At 36.9% G+C, this 18,959-nt stretch overlaps 1 pseudogene; it reads right to left on the reverse strand.

Annotated features, from left to right (window-relative positions):
- Positions 1-219: 219 nt before the first annotated feature.
- On the reverse strand, positions 220-1,091 carry LOC106021701 (annotated as a pseudogene).
- Positions 1,092-18,959: the final 17,868 nt, after the last annotated feature.

Below are 18,959 nucleotides of genomic sequence, written 5' to 3' on the forward strand. Positions count from 1 at the left end.
TCGCATCTGATCAGTAAGTAGGTGGTAGAGGTGCTGGGAATTATTAGAGGCTTTTGAAACCAAAGGCCAACCATGGTCACATCCCTGTTCCTAATAATTTCCAAATAGTTCTACAAACTAGGGACCAAGTGTTCAAATATATGAGCTTGTTTGGAACAGAATAGTTGAAGCCATCATACACAGTTTGAGGAGCAATAATGTTCTCTGGTCATTGACCCATCAAGAACCTGCTCTAAGGAGTCTTACCAGAGCCCCAATCAGATATTTGTTCCTCAGGCTGCAGATGAAGGGGTTGAGCATGGAGGTGACTACAGTGTATATTACTGAGGCTATAGTGCTTCCTTGAGAAGAATTCGTAACTGCAGAACTGAGGTAAACCACCAGTGCTGTTCCAGAAAACAAGTAGACAACACAGAGATGGAAAAGGCTTTATACTTGCTTACTGCAGAAGAAATCTTCAATAAGGAGGAGATAATCTGAGAGTAAGAGAAGAGGATGCCAGTGACAGGAAACACAAAATAAGGCAGTAGCCCATACACTAGGATATTATTGATGAGAACATAATAACTTGCTACCCTGATAACCTGAGCTAATTCACAGAAGAAATGTGGGATTTTCATGCCCATAGTGAAGGTCAGTTACTTCATCAAGAGTCTATGAAGCAGGGAAACTAATAAGATTATAATCCAGCACATTAGAACAAGAAGGCCACAGAAGTGAGGGTTCATGATGACTGTGTAGTTAAAGGGGTGACATATGGCCACAAAGCGGTCAAATCCATGACAGTTAGTAAGAAATTATCCATTCTTGCAAAAACCATAAAAAATATACTTGAGTGAGGCACTCTATGTAGGTGATTTTTTTTTCATTGCCTGGATGTTCACCAGCATCTTTGGGACAGTGGTGGAGGTAAAACAGATGTCCACAAAAGGCAGGTTGGAGAGGAAGAAGTACATGGGGTTATGGAGGTGTGAGTCAGAGCTGGCAGCCAGGATGATGAGCAGGTTCCCAAGCACTGTGACCAGATACATCAATAAGAACATGCCAAAGAGGAGGGGCTGCAATTTAGGATCATCTGAAAGACCCAGTAGGAGGAATTGTCATACTTCTGTGTGATTTCCTTTTCCCATTCCAGAGGGTTTTCTCGTTGACAAACAAACAAATATTCAGAAAACATCATCAGTCCCATATGAGTTTACACTCTCATCTTTGGATGGTTGTTCTTGCCCTTTCAGGATCCTTCCCATCCCTGTGATATCTTTAGTCAAGAATAATCTCATTTCAGTTCAAATGTTTATAATGTTTCAAGCATTTTAGTTTATTTAGCAGAAAATTCTTTGATTTTATGGCCACTCAAGTATGTAAATTCCCTCTTAATTCATCTATATGTATTAACTATAGAATGACTATAAGACATATATTCCTTTACAACCATAACATTTCCTTTTTTCTAAAGTTTTGTAATAAATAAAATATGAATTTTAACCCAATCTATGTTTATTTTATGACTTTATAATTATCGGTATTTTAATAACTAACAAGCATTATTCTCTCTATAAGCATTAGTACTATCAAATTTATTCTGGGCTTTAAATTGGCTTTCTACACTAAGAATATCAATAAATAAATTTTGTTGCTATTATTATTATCTTTTATAATAAGCATTTTGTATGTGAAACTCTTCCAGAATTTAGAATGGTGTTTGGTTTAGAAATTGAATTCTCAACTCAAATATCTAGGAACAATATTTTAGTTCACCATGTTACCATTTATGTTACTTAATTTGCTTAGTTATAAATAATTTTACATTTTTACATTTACTACATGATAAAATTAAAAGAAGAAATTAGATGAGATTACAATTCATTTATTCTACTGTGGTTCCTGTCGTATGCAGTTGGCATTTCAAAATGTTAACTTTTCTTCTGAGCATGCAATATTTCTTTATTGCAGGGCTATTTAGCAATATCTGTTAAACTTGAGAATCCATCAGGATTCTGATGATTATAAATGCAAACATTATTTTTAATGGATGCAACATTTCTGATCAGTGATCCCATATTCCTTTAGTCAGAGAATGCAATGTTTATTCTTGCAAGATATGTAAAAAATATATTGGCTGAATTGAAAAAAGGGAGGAATAATTGTGTGAGCCAGAGGACTCAAAGTAATTACCAGGGAACCCACAAAGACAAGTAACCTGGGCTTATAAGAGCTCACAGACATTGGGATCACATTGAAGGAGACCACATGGGAATGACCTTGGTCCTCTATAAAAGTATGACAGTTTTATAGCTTGGTCTACATGCGGGACAACTAGAGGTGGGGGTGGAGCCTGTCTCTGATGTATTGCCAGGCTTTTGGGAACCTATTCCTCACACTTGGTTGAATTACCATCCCTTAATATGAGGGAAGGAGCTTACTCTTTTCTTAAATTGATATGCCATGGGAGGCCTGCCCCTTTCTGAACAGAGAGGAGGAGTGGTCTGGTGGGGGCAGAGGGAAAGTTGGAGGAGGGGATGGACAGGAAACTGTGGTTGGGATGTAAAGCAAATGAACAAATTTAATCAACTATAAAAGAAAAAAAGAAAAAATAATGCTCATATGGTCATGCTCATGAGGAGCAATTTCTTAAATCAATGCAGTCAGTGGGCAAAATGTGTTTGACCTAATAAACCAAGAATACAATTATTGAAAATTAACATATTTTAATGATACAACTCTTTATTATTAATATCTATTGAAGCTTGGTTAAGTCACACTGTATGTTTAATACTAAGTCATTGCATAAAAATGGGTTAGAAAAACTTGTCTTAAATAGAAATGTTTCAGCAGAGAGAAGAATGATGAGTAACTTAATCTAGATATGTAAGGATTGAAGAAGCAATCCAAGCAAAGGGGAATGGACATTTGTTTTGTCAGATTATGATTTAAGTGGGAATTTCAAGAAGTGACTGATGAAATGCAGATGTGAGAGTCAAGAAGGACACAGTGCATGAAGCAATGATATCTACTTATTTTTCCTTAATGCCACCATCACATTGGTAAATTCAAGTTCACCTGCTGGTCCGAGTTTGTAACAGCTTTATCTCATAATTTACCTTTCCAAAGATTTAAATGGCCTGAAATGTTGTAAGTGCTGAACAAACACAAGTTTTGAAATTGTAATAAAGATCTGTAAACGATGCCAATTATATAACAAAAACTAGAATTCAACCTCATGATATCTATCCCTCAATACAGATACAAACTGAGTAGTATAAACTACATTCATGTCAATATTTAAAATAGTAACATGGTAAAAAGTTAGTAGCAATTTTAAAAGTATAATTCCAATTGAAATAAGGGTGTTAGTTTTAGTCAACATTTTTCCATAGCAATATGCTGTAACTACAATTTGAAGAGAAAATGTGGCTAAAAAAGTTAGCAGCAAGTTTTGGTGTTAGATGCTAAAGGTGAGTATGTCAACAAACAAAACAAATAAGACCAACTTCCTAATCCAATAAGTAATAATTGTTTGAAACAGCAGTCTACAAGATAGTAACGTGTTAGCGTATCTGTGGTAAATGCATTAACATGTTAATTTAGTCTCCTCCAATTTCAATCATATTTTTTTCTGAACACTTAAAAGATAACTTTAAAATAAAGGGATCGGATAATTTATAAGACAAAGGGAGCATCACTGAATGTTGCACCTTATAAATGATTAGCTATAAGTAAATGTTAGTAAGGATACAAAAGTGAAACATCAACGACAACTAAAACTAACAAATGGCATTGTAATTCAGTAAAAAACTTAGATAACAGAACATAAAAATAAAGTATGATAAAATTTACAATACCTGGTGCATAAAAGATTGTTGATGAATTGTTAATAAGTAAATAATTAAATGCAGAATGTCTGGAAAGAGCACAATTGAAAGAAAAATTGAAAATAAGCTAGAGATTGTAGGAATTTCTCCTTTAAAGAGGATATAATGGTAGAAATCTTATGTTTAAATTATTTACTTTATCATTTTAAATTATAACATATCATTTACTCCACCACTTTCATTCATTGAATCCATCCTATATAACTCTCCTCTTTTTCATTAATTGTTGCTTTATACACACATGGCACACACACATTTCTAGGAGAAAAAGGGGGGTTCCTTTTCTTTCACTTCCTTTTATATCTACCTGTGTCAGTTTACACGTCCCTGCCCTCATGGGTGGATAGCTTTGTGGGATTCACTCCTACACCTATGTGCTATATATTTATCATACTCTTCTTCTACACCACCTCCAAGATTCTCCCCACTTCCTTATTAATTCAACTTCATATTTATTCTCTTTCTCTCTCTCTCAAAATCTCTCCCGAACCAACAAAACTCCAAAACCCCAAATCAAGATAGAGAAATTGAAGAAAGAAAATCAATAAGACCAAAACAAGCAAACAAACAGTAAACCCCAAACAAGCAAAAAGTGCATATACCCACCTACCCATCCACTCACTCACCCATGTACGTACACATATGCACACAGAACCATTAGTGTTATTCAACTTCTGGGCAATAATTACTCTTCTGTATATGAGTCTCTAGATTCCAAAGAGTGAAAGAAAGAGATAGAATAAGAGCAGAGATACAACCTAATTTGTGAATACTAACTTTACTTCAAAATACAGAGTTCACTTTCAGAGACAAAATAATTCTTGTGTTGTGGAGACAAAGATCATTTTTCTTTTACAACAACTACTACTACTACTACTACTACTACTACTACTACTACTACTACTACTACTTACCTCTAAACCCTGTCTTGACTATTTTTCAGGTATCCATCACTGATATTTTCTATATCCATAACCTGTTCCAAGGAAGCCCACATGGATTATTATGGAGTCTAGAATAATATAATTACAGGTGAGGGACAAAGATATGGCTGAGGCTTCTATCATTTAAATCATTTAATTACCAGAGCTCCTCTTAAATAAATTGTTTTATTTTCTTTCTAGGTCCCAACACTTTTTTTCCCCTGAGGGAAACAAATAAGATTGCAGAGGAGACATTTTTCAATTAATTTTGCATTCATGTGGGCATTAACAGGGAGAGATAAACTTATTCCTTCTATGGTCAGCTTTTTTTTCCAAAAGGTACAAGATGTCTTCTATGGGAATATTAACTTGTATGAGGATCTTCCAGATTATCTGTCTTTGTGTGGAATGGATATGTTTTGTCCACAGTGTTATGACAGAAAAGAAGCCCTTACTTTTCCTTTGTAATTTTATATTCACATAATTCAAATTAAAAGATATAATTATGTGTGTTTAATGTATATAAGATTATGTCAGGTAATACTACATGTCATGAATTGATGAAATGCAGAAAAGTAACATGTAAGTTGTCTCATTAAGTTATTAATTTTGTAGCAAGATCCTTAATATCAGTTTAGAATTTTCCAAAATACTCATAAAATTTGTTATTATATAATTGGAATTTTGCATTTTTTGACAAACAGCCTCTCTTCCGTTGGCCTAACCACTGCTAATTAACAACATTGTTTTTGTACTTCTATGAGATAAAGTTGGTGAAATTGTGATCTGGTTGGTCGGTATTTCACTTTTCATATTGCAAGATGACCTTGTAAAAAATCCTTATTTTTGACTAGACAATTAACATTCTAAAAGATAATTGTTCCTACTTGTGAATGATCTAAGCAGTAGGTTTTCTGGCTGAGAGATAACTGAGTTTGAAACTGAAAATGAATATAGGCTTGGACAATGACTAGATACTTCCAGGTACAATTTAAGGGGTTCTGGAACAGAACATTTCAAAAGCTGACACTAAGATGCTTTTAGCACTGAAGGGGAGAGGATTTGGTGAAGTGTTACCATAAGTTGGGCACATAAGCATAGCAAATGAACATGCTTTGGGCAGAGTTAAGCAGGAGTATTAAAGTGCAGGAAATACATTAAGAAAACAAAAGCGTGGATTACAGGTATTTTTCTTGGACTATATGGGTCCAAGTAATCGATCAATGCTTTGGGGCCAGAGCCTATTTCTTTTTCCTCCTTTCCTTTCCTTTTCTTTCCTTTCCTTTCCTTCCCTCTCCTCCCCTTCCATTCCCTTTACTACTCCTCTTCTTCTAATGATATTATTTCCAACTGATATTTTACTCTTAGATGAATGAAATTCCTCCATCACATTAACCAAGATTTTCAAATCCCTTTAATCTATATTTTCTTATTTGATTTTTCTTTTATTGAAAATATTTTTTCATAAAATGTATTGATTATGTTTTATACTCACCCAACTCCTCTAAATCCCCTCTACCTCCTATCCTGTCCAGATCCGAACCTTTTCTGTTTTTTCTTAGGAACAGATATCTGAAGAATAATAGTAAAATAAGATAAAACAAATGAAATAAATTGGAATAGGACAAAAAATAGAAGAAAAAGAACCATGATAAAGCACAAGAAACATATAGATGCAGAGACTATGAGATCACACACAAAACCAAAAGCCACAATATATACACAAAGGTATTAAAAATTACACTGACAAAATATGAGACAAAGAGCTTTCAAGGTGGCCATTGAGATTTTTTTGCATTGGTCTTTTACTGTTGGGCATGGGACCTACCATTAAGAGTGGTTTTTATTACCAGAGAGACTCTACTAGATAAAACTAATTTTTATTTGCAAGTGAATTGGCAATTGAACATAGCTTCTGTGTTAGGGATGAGGACTTATGTCCACTTCCTACTGGGCGGGGACCTCATCTGGCCTGGACTTTTGCAAGCACTGTGCATGTTGGGCACCAGATCTCATTAAAAATGGTTGTGAGCCATCATGTGGTAGCTGGAAACTGAACTCAGGACCTCTGGAAAGCCCTTTAGTGTTCTTAACCACTGAACCACCAACAAATTTATATTACCCCAAATTCTATGTTACAATGTGGAAGTAGTTTTACAAGGATTTTTATAGTTTTAAAGAATAGAGAAAATCATAAATAAGGCAACTTTAAAATGCATTGATGGGTTTATCAGAGTACTTCATACAATGACATGGGGAGAGGAAGTATTCTATAGGTATAAAATGCTATCTGATGACATTTTTAGCATTTGGACTGGTGAAAGCTAGTGTTTTGCTAAGTCAATAGATCCTGAAAGATTTTTTTCTCTTCTCGCAAGGCATAAGCTCCAGTAAAGGATAGGGGCAAGGAATGGGTATTCAGGTGGCTAAAACTAGTCAAAGATAAGGTTAACACCCTCTAAATCTGAAAAATTCCAATCTCTCCACAGTACTGAAATGTCAATCAATCTACTAGTCTCTACACATCCAGATTCCTTCTAGTTTTTCATTTGAGTCAGGTAGAGCTTCTCTTCAGGACGTTTTTGGTTCCTCTGTGTGTACTAGAGTATCTAAAACAGTATAACTCAAAAAATGGAGAGATTGAAACAATGGCTTTCAAAGGCTCTGGAGTGGAGAATGTAGTTAGCATTTTTCATAACCAGCATTACGCTCTGCCCAAATCAGGGAAGAATCACCACCAGTAATATTACAAGTAAATATCCCTGATATGCATTGATACAAAAGCCTTCATAATATTAGCTAGACCGCATCACTATGACAATAAAACTATAACACACCATGACGAAATGGGATTCATTTTGGTGATGGAAAGGTGATTCAGTCTCAACATATGAATTCCTTGGGTTAATAGAATGAAGAACAAAACCTAATCACTTAAATATATGAAAGAGATTTAACAAAATTTACCATCTGTTGTGACTACTTTTTACCACAAGCAGGTGAAAAGGAAGGTACTTAAATACAATGAAGTTGTTATAAAACCATACTGACAATTGTGCCTAACCAAAAGAAAATGAAAATTTTCCTATAATATTTGTTAAAATTTAGATGCCTACCTTTTTTATTAATTTTTTACTTAAATTACACACAATCTTATTTATATACCAAGCCCAGTTCCCTCTCCTTCCCACCTTCCCATTTGCCCCTATCTGCCCATCCCATCCCCCATCCACTCATCAGAGAGGGTGAGGTCTCCCATGGGAGATCATCAAAGTCTATCACATCATTTGGGGCAGAACCAAGGCCCTCCCCCTCTATATAGGCTGAGAGAGTATCCCTCCATAGGGAATGGGCTCCAAAATCCCATTCATGCATTAGGAAAAAATACTGGTTCCACTGTCAGTGACCACATAGGCTGACCAAGCCCTGTAACTGACACCCACATTCAGGGGCTCTAGTTCAGTCTTATGCAGGTTCACCAGCTGTCAGTCTGGAATTAGCTATTTCTGTGGGTTTCCCTAGCATGTTCGTGACCCCTTTGCTTCTTTCTACAACTGGATTCCAGGAGTTTGGTTTAGTGCTTCGCTGTGAATCTCTGCTTCTGCTTCCATCAGCTACTAGATGAAGGCTCTATGATAGCATTTGAGGTAGTCATCAATCTCATTATAGGGGAAGGGCATTTGAGGCAGCCTCTCCACTATTGCATAGATTCTTAGGTGGCATCATTCTTGTGGAATCCTGGGTATTTTCCTAGTGCCAGATTTCTCATTTATCCCATAATGTTTCTTTCTATTAAGGTATCTCTTTCCTTGCTCTACTTCTATGTTATTCCCCAAACTTGACCTTCCTGATTACTCATGTTCTCCTCCCCCTTCTCCTCTGCTCTTTATCCTACCTGTCTGCTCCCCTCCATGGTCCTAATTTACTCAGGAGATCTTGTCCCTTTCCCCTTCTCTGGGGTCCATGTATGTCTTTCTTAGGTTCCTCCTTATTTCTTAGCTTCTCTGGGGTTGTTGATTGTAGGATGGTTACCGTTTGCTCTATGTTTAATATGCACTTATGAGTGAGTACAAACCATGTTTGTCTTTCTGTGTCTTGGTTACTTCACTCGGGATACAGTCAAGAAGACAAAACATCAGCAAAGAGAATGGAAAAACATCTTCACCAACCCCACATTTCACAGAGGGCTGATCTCCAAAATATAGAAAGAATTCAAGAAGCTAGACAAAGAAACATCAAATAATTCAATGGGGTACAGATCTAAATCGAGAATTCTCAACAAAGTAATCTCAAATGATGGAAAGGAACTAAAGGAACTGCTTAACATTCTTAACTATCAGGGAAATACAAATCAATACAACTCTGAGATATACCTGTCAGAATGGCTAAAATAAAAAAACTCCAGTGAGAGCTTGTGTTGAAGAGGATGTGGAGAAATGAAAACTTTCACAGCCATTTTGGAAATCAGTTTGGTGGTTTCTCCGGAAAATGGGAAAGAGTCTACCTCAATACCAAGCAATTCCACCCTTAGGCATGTACTCAAAGGATACACATTCATACCACAAGGAGTTCTGTTCAATTATGTTCATATCAGCATTATTTGTAATAGACAGAACCTGGAAGCAACCTAGTTGCCCCTCAAATGAAGAATGGCTAAAGATAATGTGGTACATTTATACAAGGGAATCCTTCTCAGTGATAAAAACAGTGACATCTTGAAATTCACAGGCAAATGGATGGATCTAGAAGATGCCTACTCTTTTAAAAATTGTTTTAGAAAAAGATTTTTGTTTTATAGTATATTCTGCCTATGGTTCCCCTCCCCCAATTCCTCTCAGAATCTCCTTTACTGCCCTCCTACCCAAATACACGCTTTCTTATTTTCATTAGAAAATAAGCATAAATATAGAAAAATTTAATAAAATAAGACAAATTAAAAATGAAATAGGACAAATAAGGTAAACAGGGGAAGAAGAGTCAAAGAATATTACAAGAAACAAATATTCCCATAGAGATACATGTTTGAACACAGAAATTACATAAAAACACAAAATCAGATGCAATAATATATACATAAATGATCTGTAATTAAATTTTTTTTGAAAGGAAGAAGCCCCAAAATGCCATTGAGCTTGTTTTGTTTTGGTTGTTATTATATCCAGTGAGACTATTTTGTGAGTGCTTATCAATTGGACATAGCTTTTGATTTAGGGATGGAAGTTTGTGTTCACTTCTTCTTTAAGCATTGGGACCCTGTCTGGAATAGACCTATGGAGGCTTTGTAAATATTGCATCAGTCTCTGTGTTCATATGTGTATCGGTTCTGCTGTGTCTAGAAGGCCTTGTCTCCCTGGTGTCTTCAATCTTCTTTGACTCTTATTATCTTTTTGCCTTGTCTTATGCATTGTTCCTTGAGCCCAGATATGGTATGTTGATGGAGACATCCCATTTAGGGCTGAGTGATTTAAGATCTCCCAGACTCTGTACATTGTCTGGCTGTGGGTCTTTCCAATTGTTCCCATTTACTTAAGGATTAAGTTTCTCTGATTAAGTTTGATCAGGGAACTGATCTTTGGGAATAATAGAATGTCATTAGGATTCATTTTATTGCTACAATACTTACCATAACAGTAGTATTTGGTTTTGATCTAGGTCTTTTTTCAATTTAGTCTCAGGTTATTTGCCACCTGAGCATTGTTGTTTGAGTTCAGTTTCATGGAGTGGGCCTTAAACCCAATCAGATGTTGGTTGGTTACTCCAACAATTTTGCCACAATTGCCCTATCACATCTTGCAGGCAGGGCATCATTGTAGACCAAAAGGGTTTGTTGCTAGATTGATGTTTTCCTTTTTCCTTTGGGAGCATGCAGAGTACCCTCTAGTACAATGAACAGTATTCTGTAGTGTATGAAGGCTCTTTGTAGGCACAAGCTTGGCTTCTCAGTGTTCAATGAGTTGAGTAGGTGTTGTCTTCAAAAATAGGACCTTCTATTAGTTCATGAAGATCAACAAATATCCTTGGCAATAGTCTGGGTTGTTTGGGGGTTCTCATAGTTCCATATTGACTATCAATTCAATTGAATATAACACAGTTCTGGTACTGGGGGCTTCATTTAGTTGTCTTTCCCAGCATTACCTCCCTCAACTACCTCTTCCCTCCCATTCTACATTTGATCCTCCCATTAATTCTACATCCTCACCTATCCGCATTTGCCTATTCTATTTCTCCTTCTTTGGAAGAACTAAACCTATAGTAACATCGGTTATAGGAGGGATTGAGATTGAACGGATACTGTCAGGAATAGGTCTTGATGCTGCAACGATAAACGGCACACTTGTTGAGGGTATAGGTAACTGTTAATTGTAGAAATTACTCACAAGAGAAAAACGAGCAAACCAGATGAGTCCAGTAGTTTTCCACCTTTTTCAGTCTTTTATTCCTTCCTCCATAGATGCCCCTCGCCAAGTCCAAAAGTGGGTCTGGCTAGAGGCATAGTTCTGCTGCCCTGTCTCTAGTCATGCCCAAAGTGGGCATGGTTATTAGCAGCGCAGTTCTACCCTTTCATTACCACATCCATTCATATGTGTCTTTAGAACCTCACGTGGCTAATGGGCAGAATCCTAAGTTTCCCCCTACAATTCCCCTTAGTCTAAAAAAGATATTTACACTTAAAACTAAACTAACTTGTGTTAATGAACAAAATGTCTCAAACATCTATCCCATCTAAACTTAAACTTATCTGAAGGAAACACCAAGGCTGAACACTTCCTTCCAATCCCAACTCTAAAATAATTGAAAACTAACACTAACAGGTATAAACTATCCTATAATATCAATAAAAGGGAGAGGGGTGTGGAATTCTCAAAACTATCTCCTGCTGAGATGGGACAATGGCTATCTCATGGGGATCTGTGAGAAGAAAAATGTTAGTGTAATAAAATCTTAAGTAGATTGGACAGTCTCTGTTTGGCAGGAGGTGCTTGATTGACGTTCCTGACTAGAGTTCTAGCATTTGTTGATTTAAGCTCTCCTCTGAAGCTCTGGCCAGATTGTAGACGGTACACTGTATCAGTTCCTTGGTCTGGAGTTGTGTCGAGTGATGTGGTTCCAAGCCAGTTTCAGGATGGTGCTTGTCAGCTGGAGTTAATAGGCCAGTTCAGATGCACCCAGTCGAATAAGGTAGGGTCGATGAAGTGGAGCCCCATTCTCTTTCTGAAGCAGTTGAAGATTGCTGTCAGGAAATCCCTTGTTCTCTGGAAAACGCAAACAATGTTAACAAAGAAATTTTGTAACTTTTATATCTATGCATACTGGAAAATGTGACAATAGGGAAGATGGTAAACATGAAAGAGACTAGACTTTTCAGAAAAGAAATCCACAGATAACTGTCTCTAATTTTATTTTCTTAAGCCTTATATCAATGGCTCTTTGATATAATACAGAAATTCTGAATTTTATTTAAATAATACACTTGAATTTAGAGTAGGAGAGCCAATCCAACTCCAAAGCCAGCTTCAGTTAAATGAATGGGGACTAAAGCATATTAAGAAACAGAGAGGAAATGGGTATTATAAAAAATAATATAGAGAGATTTAGACTTTGATACCACACAGTGAGTTATTGTTTGTTTGATGGTGCTCAGGGTAGTTATTCATTCTTCTTCAGGTATCCATACATCCAGTATTTTTTGCTGAGTTTACCTGTGAAGACAAAAAACAAAACATGTCTCTTTCCATTTATTAGAACACTTTACCCATGGTAGAATATGACTTTGTACATGAGCTGTTATCTTTCCTCCTCCAGAGATGTCTTCTGTTCAGATCAATTCTTGATTAATTTCGATGGAACCCAAAGCTTTTCTTCTTCTGTGGAAACAAAGGCAAAACCCCTTCCCCAATGTAACACATGTCCTGGTTTCCAAACTGAGGTCATAACATCCTTAAAATATACTGGGGGGTTAAGTTCAGAAGTCTTCTCTGTAGTCCAGTGTCTTTCTGCAGCAGTTTGTCCTGTTTCATTAGCATTAAGAAAATTCAACGTTAGTAAAGAATTATATAACCTGTGTTTGGGTGTCTTTGTTCCCGCTGGCCGTTTATGAAGCATTTCTTTAAGGTTCAGTTAGATGTTCCAACCACTGCTTGTCCTGTGTGATTGTAAGCTATACCAGTTGCATGATTTATATTATCATATTTGAAAAATTGTTCCAATTTACTGGAGACATATGCTGGAGCATTGTCAGTTTTTATTTGTGCAGGTATACCCATAACATCCATCACCTCTAAGAGGTGTGTAATAACAGAATCAGCCTTTCCAGAGCTGAGGGCAGTAGCCAATTGGAAGCCTGAGAACATATAAATGGTATGTTGTACATATTTCAAACTGCGAAATTCTGGGAAGTGAAACACATCCATTTGCCAAAGTTCATTTCTTTGAATACCTTTGGGATTACAACCTGCTGGTAACAGAGTTTGATTGTAGAATAAGCAAGTGGGGCTATTTCTTACTGTTTCCTTGGCTTGTTGCCAGGTGATAAAAAATCCTTTTTTAAACCTTTAATGTTAACATGGTGTTTCTTATGAAATTCTGAAGATTCCAAAGCACTAATAATTGCTAAACAATAAATTGATAAACAATCAATTTCATCATTGCCTTGTTCCAGAGGACAAGGAAGACCCATCTGGGATCTGATGTGTGTTATATACATAGGATGAGTTCTGTTTCTGATGGTTTCCTGTAATTGTAAAAACAATGAAGTTAATTCTGTGCCATCAGGAACAAATTCTTCAGGGTCAATGTGCAAGACAAATCTTTCTGCATACTGAGAATCCGTGACTATATTTAGAGACTCTGTAAAGTCTTTCTATATAAGTTTTCAGGTTTTTATTTTGTTTATGTGGCAGAAATACCCATTCTAGTATGATGTCTTCCCTCTGCATTAAAATACTGAGAGGTATTCTCTAGATGGTAAAATAACAAGAATGAAGTCCAGTTTTAGATCCACACAGTCCACATGTGCTTCTAATATTATCCTTTCTACCAATTCTAATTCCTTTTCAGCCACAGCTGATAGTACTCGTGGGATATTTAGGTGTTTGTCTCCTTTTAAAGCCATTTTAGCTGTTGCAAGTCATGCCCTCCTACACCGATAATTGTCTGTAATTGAGAGATTTCCGTAATAGTTTTTGAAGATCATTAAGAGTCTGGTAATGATCTCTTCTGATCTGTACTTTTTGCGGGCTAATTTTCTGAGAGATTATTTTATAATCTAAATAATTAATAGAATCTCCTCTTTGTATTATTTTCTGTGACAATTTGTAATCTTCAGCGAGGCAAAGTTTCCTTAACTGCTTCAAACACCTTTTCCAAAGTGCCTTTATTTGAATCAGATAGTAATATGTCATCCATGTAATGATATATTAATGAATGTGGAAAATGTTTACTAATTTTATCTAGAGTTTCATGCATAAAATATTGACACAAAGTCGGGCTATATAACATACCTTGTGGCGAGATCCTCCACTGGAAATCCATAATAGTTGGGAGTTATTTTAGGTAGGTACTGTGAAGGCGAAATTTTCCCTGTCGTTTTCTTGTAATGGTATAGTGAAGAAGCAATCTTTAAATATATAACTATAATTGGACAATTCTTAGGTATTAGAGAAGGCAGTGGCATCCCAGGTTGTAGAGACTCCATAGGCTGAATTACCTTGTTGATGGCTCTAAGATCAGTAACCGTTTTCCATTTCCCAGGCTTCTTGAAAAAAAAAACAGGTGAATTCCATGCACTAGTTGATTCCTCTAATGTCCAGCATCTAGCTGTTCCTGAACTAACTTCTCCAAAACATCTAACTTCTCAGATATCATAGGCCATTGACTTACCCAGACAGGTTCATCTACTGGCCATTTTAAAGATAGAGCTATTGGTTGCTCTCTAGTTTTGGCACTAGCCTCCTGTTTCTGTACAGCCTGTGTATTTGGCATCTGTTTACTGTAATGCCTTATTATATCCTTTCTACCACCAATAGCTTGTCTATAATTCCTAACTGATACAGGAGGAATGTTTATCTGCATATTCCATTGCTGTAGTAGATAACAACCCCAGAGATTTAGAGCAATATCTGCAACATATGGCTTTAACCTTCCTTTCTGTCCTTTAGGACCAATAAGGCCAATCCATCTAATGCTCTGTTGAGCTTTAGATAGTGTTCCAATCCCTAAGAATTGAACGTTTACTTCTTTTAGAGGCCAAGTCTGATTTATGATGGTGACATCAAGTACAGTGTCTAAAATGCCATTAATCACCGTATTATTTACTTTAACTGAAAACTTGGGTCTATGATATTGTACAGAAGTTTGCCAAAATATATGATTTGTATTTCCTATGAATATAATTGATTCATCCTATGTAGCTAATGTATTATCCAGTGCCGTATTGTTTACAATGCGCAGTGGATCTTCTAATCGTCCTGGAAAAGGCTGTCCTCCAATGTTACTGGGAATGACTGGACTTCCTTGGATCTTGCAGCCTTCATGAAGCACCTGGACCCATTTCCCGGCTGTAATGGTCTATCTTGTCTGTCTGTAGTTGACCAGCACCCTTGTTCCAATGTCTTCCCTTGCCACACCTTCTGCAGTGATCAGAAGGCTGAGGACTTCTGTGTGAATCATTCCTGGTAGAAGCATTATTTCTATGAATGCTTTGACTACAGTTCTTAATCAGATATCATGTTCTCCCATAGTTAAAGCATGTGGCATCTTTAGGTCTATTGAAATTTTTGGAGATTGCCTCCCCTACCCAGGCCTCTATATCATCGCAGGTAAGGCATTTGGCATCCTGTTGCCTCCTCAAACCTATAGAAATTGCTTCACCTACCCAAGCTCCTGTATCCTGACTTTCATCTTTTATATTCAAGGTTAGCTGTATATAGGACCCATTCCTCCAATGACGCTGATCTTATTTTAAATGACCAAAGCACCTGCTTGCATTGTGGATTTGAATTCTCGTATGCCAAAGATTCTGCAAGGAGTTGCCTAGATTCTGGATTTGTTACTTGTACTTCTGTTGCTCTGAATAATCTTTCTAAAAATCCAGTGAACCTTTCCGTTTTACCCTGTACTACTTTGGTATAGGTTTGCAAAATCTCTCCTGTTTCACAATCCTTATCCAAAGTATTCAAACCAGCTGTACAGCATGAAGACAACATATGCTCGTCATATGCAGACTGAACCTGCGGGTCAGTGTAAGCACCCTCCCCAAGAATCTTTTATTTTTATTTTTAAATTTAAATTTAAATTAGAAACAAGGTTGCTTCACATATAAATTCCAGGTCCCTCTCCCTTTCACTTCCCTCCTCCCATGCCCTCCCACCAAACCCTCCAATATCTCTTAATTTCCCCAGGGAAATTCATCTAGTGCAGGGCCTAGACCCTCCCCTGGGAGTCCAGGGTGAGAGTGTATCTCTCATTGTTGGATAGAGGCCAAAGTCCATTTGTATACCCGGGATAAATACTGATTTAATACCCAAGACCCAATAGATTACCTAGGCCTCACTGAAACCCACATTCAGGGGGTCTTGATCAGTCCCATGCAGGAATCCCAGCCATCAGTCTGGGATTCAAGAGCTAACCCTTGTCAGGTCAGCTGTTTCTGGGAGTAAACCAGCCCAGTCTTAACCCCGTTGCTCATCAGTCCTCCCTATGTCACTGAATTCCTTGAGTTCAGCTCAGTGTTTCGTCGGGGGAGTCTGCCTCTGCTTCCATCAGCCATTGAAGGAAGGTTCTGTTTCCCAGACTCCCTGGTCATGGTATTGTAGCTTGGCACTTCCCAGATCTATGTCTAACATCCATATATAAGAGAGTACATGCTATGTTTCGCTTTACATGACTGGGTTACCTCAATAAGGGTGGTTTCTTCTAGTGCCATCCATTTGCCTGCAAATTTCAGGATTCCATTTTTTTCTGCTGAATAGTACTCCATTGTGTAAATGTACCACATTTTTCTCTATCCACTCTTCAGTTGAGGGGCATCTAGGTTGCTTCCAAGTTCTGACTATTACAAATAATGAACATAGTGGAACAGACATCCTTGTTGTATGAATGTGAATCGTTTGAATACATGCCTAAGAGTAGAGTTGCTGGGTCTTGTGATAGGTTTATTCCCATTTTTCTAAGAAATCTCCATACTGATTTCCAAAATGGCTGTATGAGATGGCAATCCCACCAGTAATGAAGGAATGTTCCCCTTTCACCACAACCTCTCCAGAATAAATTGTTGTTGTTGGTTTTGATTTTAGCCATTCTGACAGGAGTAAGATGGTGTCTCAGAGTTGTTTTGATTCGGGTTTCCTTGATGGCTAAGGATGTTGAGTACTTTCTCAAGTGCCTCTTGGCTATTTTAGACTCTTCTATTGAGAATTCTCTATTTAGTTATATAGGCAACTTTTTATTTAGATCTTTCAATATTTTGGAGACTTTGTTCTTGAGTTATTTGTAAATTTTGGAGATCAGCCCTCTGTCAGATGTGGGGTTAGTGAATATCTTTTCACATTGTGTGGTATGCCTTTTTGTCTTGCTGACTGTGCCCTTTGCCTTACAGAAGCTTCTCAGTTTCAGGAGGTGCCATTTATTAATTGTTGACCTCACTGTCTGTGCTACTGGTGTTATGTTCAGGAATCTGTCTCCTGTACTAATTCGTACTAATAGGTTCAGTGTGGCTCGATTTATGTTGAGGTCTTTGATCCATTTGAATTTACGTTTTGTACATGGCAATAGCAATGGATCTATCTGCATTCTTCTCCATGCCAACATCCAGTTATGCCAGCACCATTTGCTAAAGATGCTTTTTTCCATTGTATATTTTTAGCCTCTTTGTCGATTGGTGGATTTCTCCTGTGATGAGTATGTAATGACCTCCTTCATCTCTTTTGATTGATTTTATTTTAAAATCTATTTTGTTAGATATTAGGATTGCTACCCCTGTTTGGTTCTTGGGTCCATTTGATTGGAAAATCTTTTCCCAACCTTTAACTCTGAGGTAATATCTGTTTTTGAGGGTGAGGTGTGTTTGTTGTATGCAGCCGAAGGATGGGTTCTTTCTTTGGATCCATAATGTTAGACTGTGTCTTTTGATGGGTTGGCTAAGTCCATTAATACCGAGGGACATTAATGACCATTGATTGCTCATTCTTTTTTGATTTGGAATGGTTGTTGTTGGTGGGATTATGTGTGGAATTCCACCCCCTTTTTTCTTTTGGCTGTTGGTAAATTGGGATTACCTAATCCCTATGTTTTTCTGGTTGTAGTTAAATTCTTTGGGTTGGAGTTTTCCTTCCAGAACTTCTGTTGTGCTGGGTTAGTTGATATGTATTGTTAGAATCTAGTTGTATCATGGAATAGCTTGTTTTCTCCATCTATAGTAATTGAGAGCTTTGGCAGGTATAATAGTCTGGGCTGACATCCACAGGCTCTTAGTGTTGGTAGAATACCTATCCAGGACCTTCTGGCTTTCAGAGTTTCCATGGAGAAGTCAGTTGTAATTCTGATAGCTTTGCCTTTATATGTTACTTGGCCTTTTTCCTTAGCTGCTCTTAATATTCTTTCTTTATTCTGTATATTTGGAGTCTTGATTATTATGTGGTGAGTGGACTTTTTTGTGGTCCACTCTATTTGGTGTTTTGTGCACTTATTGTATCTTCACTGGCATGTCTTTCTTTAGGTTGGGAAAGTTTTCTTCTATGATTTTCTTGAATATGTTTCCTGCCCCTTTGAGGTGGTTTTCTTCACCTTCATCCATACATATTATTCTTAGGTTTGGTCTTTCGTGTCCCATATTTTTTGGATGATTTGTGTTAGGGATTTTTTTGGTTCATGATTAAATTTCTCCTAGTGTATATTCAACACCTGAGATTCTTTCTTCCATCACTTGTATTATGTTGGTTTTGCTTGTATCTGTAGTACCTGACTATTTGCCCATCTTTTGCATTTCCAGCCATCCTTCAAATTTTGTTTTTTTATTGTCTCTATTTCAGTCTTCAACCCTTGCACTGTTTGAATAGTTTCTTGCAACTTTTGCTTTATCTTTTCATCCATTTGTTGCATTTTGTGACTTTTTTGTTTTTTCTTCCATTTCTTGCATTTTTTTGTGTTTTTTTTTCTTCCTTTTTTT

This window comes from Mesocricetus auratus, unplaced genomic scaffold (assembly GCF_017639785.1).
Source record: "Mesocricetus auratus isolate SY011 unplaced genomic scaffold, BCM_Maur_2.0 Super-Scaffold_100040, whole genome shotgun sequence".
Classification (NCBI taxonomy): Eukaryota; Metazoa; Chordata; class Mammalia; order Rodentia; family Cricetidae; genus Mesocricetus; species Mesocricetus auratus.